The sequence below is a fragment of the Coloeus monedula genome, assembly GCF_965178545.1.
Source record: "Coloeus monedula genome assembly, chromosome: W".
Lineage (NCBI taxonomy): Eukaryota > Metazoa > Chordata > Aves > Passeriformes > Corvidae > Coloeus > Coloeus monedula.
In genome coordinates, this window is record NC_138821.1 from 6,942,384 (window position 1) to 6,957,115 (window position 14,732).

Consider the following 14,732-nt stretch of genomic DNA (forward strand, 5'->3'; position numbering starts at 1 on the left):
CCCAAAATAACACGGGCCTCCCATCGGCTTAGAAGGCACTCCTGGCCATGCTCTATCTCCTCAAATAAGGAAGGTTCCCGAGGGTAATGCCCTAGGTTCTTGTGGAGAGTCATTAACTGGCCACACTGAGCCATTGCAGTAGGCTGTGCCATTGGAGTACCATGAGGTGGTGGGGCTCAGCCATGTGCTATCATTGATCGGCTGTTGGGGCTTTAAATTGCCGTTATAGCCATAGTATCCAAGCATAAGGCAATAGGGACCAGGCTGGGAACCTAAGAGATCTAGCTCTTGTGGTTCGAGCGTAGATGTATTAAGGCCTAGGGCGATCTTTTGCGCTTGGGCGGCTAAAGGGTTCTGCTTAATTTGAAGGGTCTCGCAGCTGTCGAGCGTTGTACTACCGCTCGTCACAACACAAAAGGCCGAGAACACGGCTTCTGGCTCTTGATATTTAGAGGTGTAGCTTTTGAGGCTACTGGCCTTTGTCAATGGGACCCCAATAAGGCAGGTACGGAAGGGATTGGAAGGCGTGGCTAGCGATAAGCAGAAGGACTCTTGGCCTGTCTGGTTAGCCCAGGTGACCCACATGTTTTCTTGGTGGTCTATGTGGTGCACGATCGCCCTGGCGGTCCACCCTAGGGACCACAGCAAAGCGACGGCAAAGGTGGTCCCAATCCCCATCTTCAACCTCCCACAGCTGGGGAATTTTGAGCCCTACTTTGCAGCGGTGCCCCAGTATGTGTGTAGTTGTTTGGGCAGTCAAACGAATTACTGCCTGCCTGAGGTCCCACGCCAGGATCTACCGCGCTCTTGTGTCTAAGTCCTCAATGAGGCTGACCGCTACTCCGGTGGGGTATCCTGTCCAATTGGCCAAGTCTCTGACCCAGGACCTCTGTGTCCACCTGGAATAGCAGTCGTGGCACCACCGGGAGCATAATCGCTCTTGGAAAATCCACACCTTGCGATGACAACCCCCACACAGTATTTTTACCCAAGCGCGACACCTTATTTGTCCGCAGTGTAAGCAAGTGTTACACTGCACACCTTGCCACCCTTGCCTCTTAATCAAGCTTATTAGGTCCAATAGTTCCCGCTGAGTAGTCCAGTGGAGGGATTGACCGAAAAGTTTCTCGAGTTGTTGAAGCGGATCTCTAGTTGCTAGGTGGAGTCGGAACAGATGTCTTTGCCTGATCTCGTGGCGACTCTATGTCATCTGCTAGAGCAGGTCGGGTCCAACGGCTCGGTACCCACAACGGACCTGTGGGAGTAAGCACACACATGTGACCTCTCCCTATATATTGTACTTCTGCTGGCCCTTCCCAATGTCCGGTTTGGGGGTTCCGATATAAGACTTTCATGGATGGTGTCTTCAGTTTGGCTTCTGATTCCTTAAAATGTGTTATGGCGGCTGGAACATCTCTGTCTCCTGTGATACAAAGATAGTTCAGCATGAAGAGTGCTTTTGCCAGTCATTCTTGAGGGTCCTTGACCTCACGGTGTTTCTCCAAGTATTGCTTAAGTGTTTGGTTGGCCCGCTCAACTATGGCTTGCCCTGTTGGAGAGTGCGGGATTCCCAGAACATGCTGCACACCCCATTTTTGGCAGAACCTTCTCATGTTTGCTCTGGCGTAAGCAGGGCCGTTGTCTGTTTTCAACTGATTTGGCACTCCCATGACTGCAAAGCAGACTGTGAGATGTCTAGCTACGTGTAGCGCCTTCTCACTTGACTGTGCCGTAGCCCATATGAAATGGCTAAAGGTGTCTATGGCGACGTGCACATACTGTAGTTTACCAAAAGCAGAGACATGGGTTACATCCATCTGCCAGAGGCTATTGGGACCTGTTCCGCGGGGGTTGACTCCGATTCCTAGGCTTAGTCCATGATGACCGCATGTGGGGCAGGCTTGTACAATACCCCTCGCGTCTTCCATTGTAATGTGGAACTGCAGATGCAAACCTTTGGCATTCTGGTGGAATATCTCATGGGCTTGTCGTGCGAGCTGAAATTGATCGAGGGGCACGGCGATGGCGGTCACTAGTCAATCTACGAGGGCATTGCCTTCTCCTAGGCCTTCGTTCCACTTGTGACTGCAGATGTGGAGTACTGCGTAGGCTTCTTCTCGCTGCTGTACTGCTTGTCTTAGCTGGCACAGTAGGGTAAACAACCTTTTATTGGACACTTCTTTAATGCGAGCAGTTTCGATTCGCTGTGCCACGCTCACAACGTACAGGGAGTCTGTAATGATGTTGACGCGGTCTTTCAGCCAGTTGCTGAGTGCCCAAACGACAGCGGCCAGTTCCAGTGTCTGCAAGGAATCATCTGGGTCTGCTGGCAGGACATGTTGGCACCACTGTTTGCTGTCGTGCCATACGGCGGCGGCTCTCATCGATCTTCTTCCTGCGTAGGTAAACACTGTCGTGGCGTCTAGCAAGGGTTGTAGCGAGAGCTTTGGCTTAGGCATCCAAGTGTGTAACTGCATCCACTGTAGCATAGGCACTTTAACTGGCCGGGTATCAACTGGAGCCCCTTCTGTTAGCAGGCTGGTGTGGAGGGCATTGGAATGCTGTAGATACCAATCTAGTACGTCTTTTTTTATGGGGACATAAATGGTGTTGGGTTCTTGGCCCGTTACTTGAAGTGCTCGGTCTCGCCCTTTTCGGATTAGCTCAGCCAGATTTTCAATTTGCTCTTGCAGTGTTGTCTTTGGCTGCAAGGTCGAAAAGAGCCATTCTAGGACTCGTGACTCCCCCATTTTCTTTTCTTGTGTGAGAGCGGCGGAGAGCTGCTCGGGACCGGTAAGGATTGTAAGGTCTATAGGTGCTGTGAGGTCCCGACGCGCTACTGCGCGCTGTGTGACTAGGTCACTTATTTGTTGAATTTGTGCTTCTTGTTGAGGCGTCAGGTGCACTGGAGCTGCTGGGTCAACACCTTTGAGTAGGGGGCGCAGGTGGTTAAGGTCGTCATTGGACAGGCCAACGACTGGTCGCAGCCACTGCAGATCTCCGAGCAGGCACTGCGCATCATGGAGTGTGCGCACTTTTGTCTGCAGCGCAAGTTTTTGAGGTCGAATGTGCGATTCTGTGATTTCCCAGCCAAGGTATTTCCAAGCAGGAGTGCGTTGAATTTTCTCTGGTGCGACTACTAGGCCGTGCTGCTTCAGTTGCTCGATCAGTTTTTGCTCTTGCACTGGGGTGAAGGGCTCTGGCTGAGCTAGCAGGATATCATCCATGTAATGATAAATGATTGTTTGTGTCCACCTTTGCCGAAGGGGTTGCAAGGCAGCGTTTACAAAGAGCTGGCACAGGGTGGGAGAGTTACGCATGCCTTGCGGCAGCACAACTCACTCAAAGCGTTGTGCGGGGCTTTGTTTAATTGATGGTAAGGTAAAGGCAAATCTCGGCGTGTCTGCAGGGTGCAGGCAGATGGTGAAAAAGCAGTCCTTTAGGTCTATGATCAGCAGGGGCCAACCCTCGGGTAGCATTGCTGGGTTGGGCAGCCCTGGCTGTAGTGCTCCCATTGCTTGCATCTGGGCGTTCATGGCCCTCAGGTCATGTAGTAGTCCGTACTTGCCAGATTTCTTCTTGATTACGAATATGGGTGTATTCCAGGGACTGGTAGATGGCCGGACATGACCTTGGTTTAGCTGCTCTTGCACCAGGGAGTGTGCTTGGACAAGACTTTCCTCTTTTAGCGGCCACTGCTCAATCTATATGGGATTGTCACTGAGCCACGTGAGTGGAATGGGGAAAGTCCATGCAATGGCCGCTATTGAAAAGCCGTTTCTGTAGTGAGTACTGCTCCGATTTGGCTGAGTACATCACGTCCGATCAAGGCGGACATGCCCTTTGGCAATAGCATAACGGTGACTGCAAGGGTTAGCTGGCGGCCATCAAGCGCTATTTGGATGGGAGCATTCCGTTGTACTGCTGATGCTCCCCCTACCCCTTCTACTCCTCCAGCTGCGTTTTGAAGGGGCCAATGTGGCGGCCATTCTTGGTGGGAGATGATGGTGATGTCGGCTCCAGAGTCTAGGAGGGCTCGCAGGTTAATTCTTTCTGGGCCATGGCTGAGCATAATGCGGACTACTGGTCGAGAGTTCATAGGTACTGTCAAGAGCGCCAGGCCTCCTGTTGATCCGAACCCTCGGTTGCCTCTGGGCTCTAGGGCGTGGCTATTCGCATCTTGGATGAGGTGTGGCAGGGGAACTAGTTGAGCTATTTTGCTGCCGGCAGGTATAATCAAGGGAGGGAACTGTGCTTGAACCATGATTTTAATTTCCCCTGTGTAGTCGGCGTCAATGAGTCCGGGAATAATGAGCAGGCCCTTCAGGGCTGCTGAGGAGCGGCCTATTAGTAGTGCTCCATAGGTTTGTCCATTGTGCTTTAGAGGGCCACACACCCCCGTGGGTGCGCATATGACTTCTTTGTTTGCAAGGACAACGTCTACTGTGGTCGCCAAGTCCAAGCCGAGGCTTCCTGAGGTGCTGGGACGGAGGCGACCAGCTGGCTGGAGTGGTTGGGGTGGGGTGCTGATGCTATTGAGGGAGCCGCTGTTGGTGTCATCGGACGGCGGCTCTGAGTGCTCGGCCTCCCGTTTCCCTGTCTGCGTCGGCATGCTGAGGTGCTGTGGTTGTCCATCTGGCATCTCTGACACCAAACTCCCGAGGCGGTGCACTCTCGGCGAATGTGTCCCTGCTGTCCGCAGCGGCAGCATCGAGGACGTGTGGGGCCCCTCGGCGCTGCCTCTGGCTTGGCCTGCAGGGGGGCTAGGGCGGCCAGTACTTGCCCCTGGTTTTCTTTGATACTGCGCCCTACCTCTCTTACTGCCTCTACGAGCATGGCACGCTCTCCTACGGGGACCCTGCTCATTCTTTCTAGCATTTCTTCTACTGTGGCGTCCCCTGGCAGAGTTACTAAAATCGCCCGGGTGCTGGATTTTGCGTTTTCCATGGCGCATTGCCTTAACAAGACGCCTTTCATCCATTCTTGCACATCAGATCTGTTAATGGCGTCTGTAACTCGATCAATGAATGATGCAAAGGTCTCATCTCTACATTGCTTTATTCCCATGTATGAGGAGCAGTCCTGACCCGACTTAGGGCAGCCCTAGCTAGTCGCATGGCTTCTCGCAGTAACTCTGGTCCTAGCCGAGCTTGTTCTTCTATGGAGGCATACATCCCTATTCCTGTGTACTGGTCTGCTGTGAATCCAGCTAGAGGATCGCCGGCAGGTCTGGGCAGATGGGCCACAGTGTTACATAGATCATTCCAATGAGACTGCCATAGCATTAATTGGGATTGGGTTAGAATCATTTTCATAATGGTCTTAATATCTTCTTGCAGTAAAATGCCAGTTCCCCAAGTATAATTTAGCATCTGTTCTGCTGGCTTTCCGTGGATGCCAGACTCATCGACAGTGCTGCGGAGCTGGGATAGCAATTTCCAATCCAGAGGGCTGTATGTGGCGGTGACATTTCCCTGATTATCTTGGCCATATACCACAGGGAATGCCCAGTCATCCTCAAGCTCCTTTAAAATAGTGCTGTCGCCGGCTTGTAATGCTTCCCTCTTTATATGGTCCCAGTCTACCCCCTTTACTGCATGTTTGTGAGGCTCATTGGGGTGTGGTTGTCTCAGGGGATCTGTTTTTGAATGTGGTCCTTCTGCCGGCGGGGCAGAGGGCTCTGCTGTTTGGGTTGATGACGTGCACTCTGCTGCTGCATTGCTAGCTCGAGCAGCGACTGAGATTGTTCGAGTGGGTGGGGGTATGGGGACATTATCACTCCCTAGGACTGACTGCCCTGGTTTTATTTCCGGCTCGCCTGTGCTCGAACGTGGGGCTGTCCCCTCGTTGTTTAAGTATGAACTGGCTACCGCGGCTAGGTTTTGCTCAATATGATGCTGCTTTAGACCATTAATGACCACTCGCCATGGTTTCATAACCCTTTTTGCGGCTTTGTTGTCGTCTATCACCTGCTCCCACAGCTGGTCTCCATACCGCCTCCACTCTGCCACATCAAACACAGTATTAAGGTCCTTGAAAAACCCCTGCGCATTTCCGTACTCGAGTAACTCTGGCAGGTCCTTTTTTAAATCGAGGTCCTGAACTCTACACTTTTCTAAAAAGCAAGTGAGTAAATCAAGAGCTGCCTGTCTTTCCATCTTTCAGCCTGTTAGTACGGGCGCCCGTTGCAGCCTTTCCCCTGCAGGCAACTCACCGAGCGGCGGACACTCCATTATTGGCTCGGTCCAGGCACGGGAACAGGAAGTGCCAGTGCTGTGGCTCCTTTTGCCTCCCGGTCGCTGCTTACCAGGGCTTTCTCGCTAGTCCTCGTCGTGCCGTCCTTGTATCACGTCGGGGGTCACCACTTGCAGAGGACGAGGGAAGATGCGGACAATCAATATGATTGGTAAGCAAGCTTCATTTATTAGTGATTCTGCAGTTACTTTTATAGCTGGCTTTATTAACTAATCATAGTTGTGCTTAGTTGATTGGATAATTCTTAAAGGTTACATTTTCTTAGCTCTGCCCAGCTGTGGTTAGGGCTGTAACTCACATCCTTGTCTCGCTGACCGCAAGATCCTGTCATTGTCTAGCAGGCAGGCTCACGGTCATGCTAACCTTGCTCATTCTTGTGGTTTGCTGCTGAGCTTTGCAGCAGCTCTCAGGTTTCATGTCCTCTTTCTTGCAGCCATTCTTCCACACTGCTCCGCATGGCTAGCAAGCACAAGCATCTCGTCTACTCCTGGTCCCTGGGGCAGTGTGGCAAGAATTGTCTTAGTTTGCCTATTAGCATATTCAAAGGCAAGGGTCCGGAACATTTGCTCTTGGAGCTCTTCAGAGAGGTCAGTTGCGTCCTTCAAGGCTGCTGACAGATGGTCGATGAACTGACCATATGGCTCCGACAGCCCCTGTCGGACTGCTGCATACGGGGGAGACTTCTTCTTTTCAGGTACTGACAACAAGGCTTTGTGGGCAAGAGTCTGTGACAACTGATGAATGACTACAGGCATGGTCAGCTGTGTCACCGTTGCTCCATAAGCCCCTCTCCCAGTTAGCATGTCGGCTTGGAGTGCATACAGTGGGTCTTGTGTATCACCTTGGTGTTTGCTAGCTTCTTCTTGTGCTAGCCGCTTCCATGTTCTCTCCCAGAGCAGGAACTGTGAAGGGGTTAACAACAATTGTGCGATGCTGATGCAATCATTAGGACACAGGACATCTGCTGTAAAGATAAACTGAAGGATGCTCCGTGTAGCTTCGGACCGTAAGCCATGCGTGGTGACTGTTTGCTTTGCTTGCTGCAAGATCTTCCAGTTATGGGGTTCCCACTTTGCAGTGTCCCCTTGTATCAGTACAGGGCAGGCCAGGGCATCTACGGCATGCCAGTCACCTTCAATAATTGTGTCATGGATAACTCCATTTCATCTCCTTCGCAGTGGGTCAGTCCTCACTGTCGGGGCTGATGGGGGCAATGGCTGGACCTCCTCTCGCGGGAAGGGAGGGGCCGTAGGCACTGTGCCCAGTTCTCCCGATGGGAACGTAGGCGTTCTGGTGGCTATCTTGACCGGTGGGTCCACGGGATGCCACGGTGCTGACGGTATGGTTTTGCAAGCCTTAGACTCCAGAGCATCCTGACGTGTAGACAATTCAGCAAGCTTCTTGATTACTTCGTGCATCATCTCTCAGTGGTTCTCCTCCTCTTGGGGCTGACCCCCAGCAGCCCTGGCTGGCTCTGGCTCCGCGGGAGACAAAGCCATAGAGGCTGCTTCGCCGTCGGATGATGATCCGCTGTCCGGCAGAGGGGGGTGGCGCGCTGCCATTTTCGGCGGGGAGCTAGGACCGCTCGTTTCTCCTCTGCTCGCCTGTGCCCCACCCCCAGGGTTGGGAGCCTGTGCTTCTGCCTTTGCAGCCATTTCTCCCTCAGACTTTGGAGGGGACACTTCCTTCCCCGCCGGGTCCAACAGCTTCCGCAACAAGCGGACAGGTGCTGCTGTTCCCCTCATCGGTCTACCTGCGGTCAGCCCAAAGAATCATGCAACCCTGGACTCTGCCCTGGTCTCCGGCCGCCGCTCCATGAGACCCCCGTCTCTTTCCTTTCCGGAGCCTCCACCCCCCAGGGCTTCCATGGCCGCCGCGGCCACCTTCCTCTCTGCTTTCATTTCTGCGAGGGTGTTAGTCACGGCTCTCCAAGTTAATCCGAGTGCTTTAGTGTCTTTACCTTCCTTTCCACCCTCAATCGTGGACAGCCACAGTTTGTTTCCAACTTCCCACCACGCTTCGGTTGAAAACAAAAGCGAAGTGCATTTCAAACACCCTTGTTCCCGGGCCCATGTAATAAGGGCATAAAGATCGCGATCTTTCACAGTCTCGCCTCTCTTAGAGAGGATACTGGCTAGGAGGCACGTTCCTGCCTCGTACTCCATAGCTTCTTACCTGCAGGGACTTGCTCGGCCGCGCGAGCTACAGTCTCCAGTTTCACTTGGCTTTGAGACCCTCCCACTTCGGCTCCCGAGGCTCCAAAACCGATGCGATAATTCGGAGTCTTGCCGCATTCAAGCGAAATAGCATTTAAGCTAAAAACACACCGCATTTGTTGCTGCCTGTTCTGAGCTTCCCCTCCCCCTCCCAAAGACACTTGTGTCTGCCACATGCTCTGAGCTCCTTTGTTCTAAGCGCAGGCAAAACCAAATGTAACTCAAACTCTTTAGCAGTGTCTGATTGGCCGGTCACCCCGGGTCCGCCCCCAGTCCTTCCCTTTCCCCTTCTCCGAATAAAAGAGATGATCGAGGGAGGTCCCGCCCTCTCTTGGCTCAGCTACCTTCCTGTGAACATCTCTTGTTGTCTGTTTCTTTTGAAAGCTTCTAACTGCGGGAAATTGAGCGAGCAGAGAGCTATATTTCTCCCTCTGCTTCTGCTGATGGTATTTGCTTTGCAGCTGATACAGGTACCGATTTTAGAGCTACTGAAGTGCTAGATTGCCCATGCTACCTCTCTAGGCTGCTCGAGGCTTTCTAAGGCATTAAACCACTAGCCTAGCCCATAAAAAGCTGAAAAGATACCTTCCTCATTTGGCACCCAACGTGCTATCTCTGAACCCCAGTTCTGAGAGACTTTAAGAGTGTCCCAGCAGCTGCTTGTCTGCTGGAGTTAGCTCTGCACCTCCTGCTGTGCCAGCTCTGTGTAGCGAGCTGTTACTTCTTGTGTAACAGTGAGCCCAGAGTCTCAGCCTTTACCCTCCCCCACACCATGGGGCGAGGGAACGGCTGGTAAGCAGAAGACCCTTCTCGCTTGTTTTTCTTCTCCGGACCTGCTTTCCTGTGATAAATCCAGAATTCTGGTGAGTATTTCCCTGCTGGTTTAGGGGCTCCTGTCTTAAGCTGGTGCCGGTGCAAACGTTCTCTTTTTTTTCCTCCTTTTTGCGATTAGGGGTTGAGGTTTGTGGTGTTGCTTTCATAATGGGATCTGATGTTTCTGCACACCATAGAGAAATATACCACCAAGTTCAAAGCTACCTTTCTTGTACTGGGCATAAATACCCTAAAAATCTAGTTCAGTCTTTTGTATGACGGCTTTTTCAGTACTTTCCTAATCTGACCTCCGAGGACATAAGATCTGCTGAATTTTGGGATAAGGTGGGGAGAAAACTCTCCTCTCTTAGGCGTGCAGGAGACGAAACAGTTTCAAAATTCTTTCCTCTCCTGTTACTAAGTTACACTTTGCCGGAGAAAAAAGCAGTACATGAAAAGCCTCTGCAAAAAAACCCTGTTAATTCTCTTATACCCTCTTCCAACCCCTGTGTCCTGGACCCCACTTCCCCTACGCTGGAAAACACAGATAGAGCAGACTGCTTTTTAGCACAGGAGAGCTATCGTCCTCCTGGCTCACCTGTGTTTCCTCAGCACCCTGCCTTAGACGGGAATCCGGAGCCCATCCCAGGACCTTTCCAAAACCTCTTCTCCACTCCTTTGTCCCCAGTTTCTAGCCCTCATGTTTTAAGCGTGTGTAAAAACCCCTTCTCCACTGATCTCTTTGTTCCCAGGGACAGCCATTGCCATTGTACTAGTTTGAAAACAAACCAGTGGGAGCCACCAAGTCAGAATAACAATTTAATGGGGAAGTTAAAGAAAAGGAAAGAAAAAAAACTAAAAGAAAACACTGGTTCAAACTGACAGAGTCAAGATACAACCTGAGTCCCTGTTAGGCAGGGTGGTGGTAGCAGTCTGCTAGAATGGTGGCTGCAGTCCTCTGAAGCAGTGATCCTGTAGAAAAGAGGGTCTGCTCTTCCTCAGAAGGTCCAGTGGTGGCTGTGTAGCTCCTGTCCTCTGGAAATCCAGTGGAAAGGCCTTGTCTCTGGTGTTCAGCCTCAGCTTATATCCACGCTGGGATGCTTGGTTCCTCCCTCTGGGTGGAGCATCTCACAATGGCGTAATGAGTCATGAGGCCAGGTGTTGATTGGGCTCATTAACAGATGATAGTCCAGAGGGACTTATCTCTGAGTCATGCGGCAGGACAATGATGGGCCATTAACAGCAAGATAGTCTGGGGGGAGGAGGCAAGGAAACACTGCCCCACCTGATTTCAACGGCTGATGGGGATGGTAATAGAATACACTGCAACCCAGGACAGCCATGTGCACGCAGCCCGGGAAAAACCCCCTCCCCCCAACCCCTTTTCTCCGAGTTTGTTTGTCTCCAATAATGGCGGACACAACGTTTCTTCATCTCCAAACTACACCTCCCATAATCCCTTTCTCCCCCACCCCACAAATCCCTTCTTGTCCCCATCCCCTCCCACTCCCGTGTCACAACCTGACCCCGCCCCTAACCCCGCTCCCACAGCGTCGTGTTTCACCCCTCCCTCTGTTCCCGCCCATGACTCAAGTGTCGCCCCTGCCTCCCACAACCCAGCCCCCAATCCCTCCCCTCCTCCCGCTGCATCCCAGCCTCTACTCCCCGCCCCTGCCCCTCCACTCCCCGCCCCTGCTTCCCATTGTCCCGCCCCAGGTTCCCACAATCATGTGACTACCTCTCTAAATCTGGGAACCCAGGGCTACCAGGAAGTAACTCCAACTGCTTCTACTACACTCTCGTATTAGCAATGGAGCTAACCCTGACTGGACACCCTTTCCTTATTCTAATATTAAAGATTTGTGCAAGGCAATTAAGGAGTTTGGAATGCAGAGTAATTATTTTAAGAGCCTTTTAAGTGCTACTTTTGCAACTCGCTTACTTGTACCTCATTATTTGATTACATTGATGCAAACTCTTCTCACACCTGGCGATTTTATGATGTGGAAAAAGCAATGGAAAATAATTTTATCTGATTTATTGAAAATTTTGTGGCAAACTCCAGATAATTACCTGGACTTTGACAACAATTATATCACATTAGACCTTTTATCTGGTGACAATAATATGGCAAATCCTCAAAAACAAGCAATGCTTATCCCTCATCCAGTTCTTACTGAAATCACACGTGCTGCTGAAAAGGCCTTAACATTATTACCATCTCAAACTCCTAACTCTCATTATACCACCATCAAGCAATTGCCAAATGAAAATATTATTCACTTTTATAACCATTTGTGCGAAGCTGTCTCTTCCCAGGTCCCTAATCCTGACTTCCAACAAGCGCTCCTACTCGAACTGCTCCAAGTTAATACGAATGATGCTTGCAAACAAGTCATCCTCACTCTCCCTTTGCATCCCGCTCCTACTGTTGAATACATCCTCGAAGTCTGTACAAAGAAGGTGCAGCTGAACACAGCTGCTCCCTTTTTGAAAAAAGTGGGGATGGTTGGGGAGGTTGTGGAGAATGCTACGGGTACAGGGGAAACTCAATCCCAAGGTAACTTCATATGCTATCGTCAGAAAAAGGGACGTAGCTTGCAATTGCAGAGCGATTATAACTGCTGATAAAAACTCTCCAAAGACTGTTTCCCCAGGTCAACAGCAGGGAAACTAGTGACCCAACGGGTCCTAACAGCTCCGCATTCAGACATAAATAGAGCTGCAGACAAAGCAACTTGGACTTCTGGACTCAGGTTTAAGGTAACCTGTGATAAAGCACACCATTTCAACAACAACAGACAGACTGTGATACCCATCTCATTCCAGAATGTGGACCACATGCCAGACTTTACATACCTTTTTGTTATTGGGGACACTCGGGAAACACCTGCTGGGATAGAGAATACACCTACACTCATGAAAGTGGATCAGAACGGGTGTTCTAACCTAATGGTACAATGTATATATCTACCGTACTTTATGCCAAAGTGTAAAGTCATTGCACACGCCATTCCACTGCCCAAATACCTGCCCACAGATGGTCATATCCCAGCCACCTGTTGGACTGAGGTTTTGGGAAACGACAAACCTGTAATAGAATGTAAGCTCCGTCACAAATCACAGAAAATCAGTATCATGGGAATGATAGACACAGGTGCTGATGTGTCTGTCATTCCATTTGATAAGTGGCCTGCGCAGTGGGAATTGCAATCTCAGGTCATCATACAAGGGATTGAAGGTACCCAAATTGCAAAGCAATCCAAAAACACTATTCAGATTGAAGGTCCTGAAGGACAAATAGCGACACTTCGTCCATATGTCCAAGACACCAAATTCACACTGTGGGGAAGGGATGCCATGTCTCAGTGGGGAACAAAAATTGATATCACCCCTAGACATCAAAATTTTCCCTTGCGGCCGCTGGAATTGAGTGCCAACCACAGAAATTAACTTGGAAAACGGATGACCCAGTGTGGGTTAACCAGTGGTTGCTAAAAAAAGAAAACTTAGAGGCACTCAAAACATTAGTAGCTGAACAATTGGCTAAAGGAAATACAGTTCCAACTAACAGCCCATGGAACACACCCGTGTTTGTAATACAAAAACCGGGAAAGAACAAATACAGGCTACTCCAAGATCTTAGGGAAATTAATAAGGTTATTGAAGACATGGGACCCCTTCAACCAGGTATGCCATCACCTTCAATGCTCCCACAACATTGGCATTTAGCTGTTCTTGACATTAAAGATTGCTTCTTTCATATTCCACTCCACCCTGCAGATGCCCCTCAATTTGCATTTTCTGTGCGCTCTATTAATCGTGAAACTCCCATGGAACGTTATCATTGACTTGTGCTTCCACAAGGTATGAAAAATTCCCCAACTCTCTGCCAAGAGTATATCGCTAAAATTCTATCTCCCATCCATGCCAAACCAGAGAAAGCCATCATCCTACATTACATGGATGATGTGCTGGTGTGTGCTCCCAATAATCAGTATCTCAAGCAGACACTTAACATGGTGATTGAGGCCCTAGAGGCCAAGGGCATTGAATTACAACCAGAAAAAATGCAGAGAACAAGCCCTTGGAAATACCTCGGACTCAAAATCACAGAAACCTCTATCACCCCAACACACGTCACCATTAATAATAACCCAAAAACATTACAGGAAGTGCAACAGATCAGTGGGACACTGACCTATCTAAGGTCCTTGTTAGGACTCACCACAGAGGATGTAGCTCCTATTGCAAACCTGGTAAAAGGAGAAGGTGGTCCAGCATCCCCTAGATCCCTGACAGAAGAGGCAAGGCAGTCTCTCAAAAAGATACAAGAGCTCATTTCCACCAGACAAGTGCACAGGTACCAGCCCTCCCTACCCCTTAAGCTTGTCATTCTAGGGGAAGTACCACGCTTTCATGGCTTCATATTTCAGTGGGACAAAGAGCAGAAGGAACCCCTCATCATAATTGAATGGGTATTCCTTCCACTTGAATGGGTATTCCTTCCACTCCAACCTCCTAAAACCATCACACAGCCACAAGAACTAATGGCAAAAATTATCATGAAGGGTAGAGCAAGGCTCCGCACCCTGGCAGGATGTGACTTTGCATGCATCTACTTACCTGTAACAACAGACACATTAGATCACCTACTTCAAAATAATATAAATTTACAATTTGCATTAGATAGTTACTCAGGCCAAATCTCCAATCATTACCCAAAACATGGCATGTTTAATCTGGCATTCTCTTTCATCCCTCGAGAGATTCAAAGTAGAAAACCCCTCAATGCTTCAGGAAAAAGTAAAAACTCCGTGATTACATGGAAAAACCCAAAAACGCAAAAGTGGGAATCTGACATCAAGGTAATCCAGGGATCACCACAAGTAGCTGATCTAGCAGCTGTCGTTAAAGTATTTGAGAGGTTCAAAGAACCCTTTAATTTGGTACCAGACTCAGCATATGTAGCTGGAGTAACTGTTAGAGCTGAGCATGCTCTCCTAAAAGAAATCTCAAACAAAAATATTTATGATTTGCTCTCAAAATTAATTTATCTGGTTTCCCACAGAGACCATCCCTATTTTGTCATGCATGTGAGGTCACATACAAACCTGCCAGGATTTATTCCAGAGGGTAATCGTAGAGCTGATGCTCTGGCTATGCCAGCAGACATAGTTCTATCAGCCAACTTACCAAAGCTCCCCCAAGTTTTCGAACAAGCAAAATTGAGCCATGCTATGTACCATCAAAATATTCCTGCTCTTATCCGCATGTTCCATCTGTCGCGGACACAGGCAAAAGCAATAGTGGCAACATGTCCCAACTGCCAGAAGCTACAGCTTCCATCACTGGGCATGGGGGTCAATCCCAGAGGCATTAATAGCGGTGAAGTGTGGCAGATGGACGTCACACATTTCCCTGAATTTGGGAGATTAAAGTACGTTC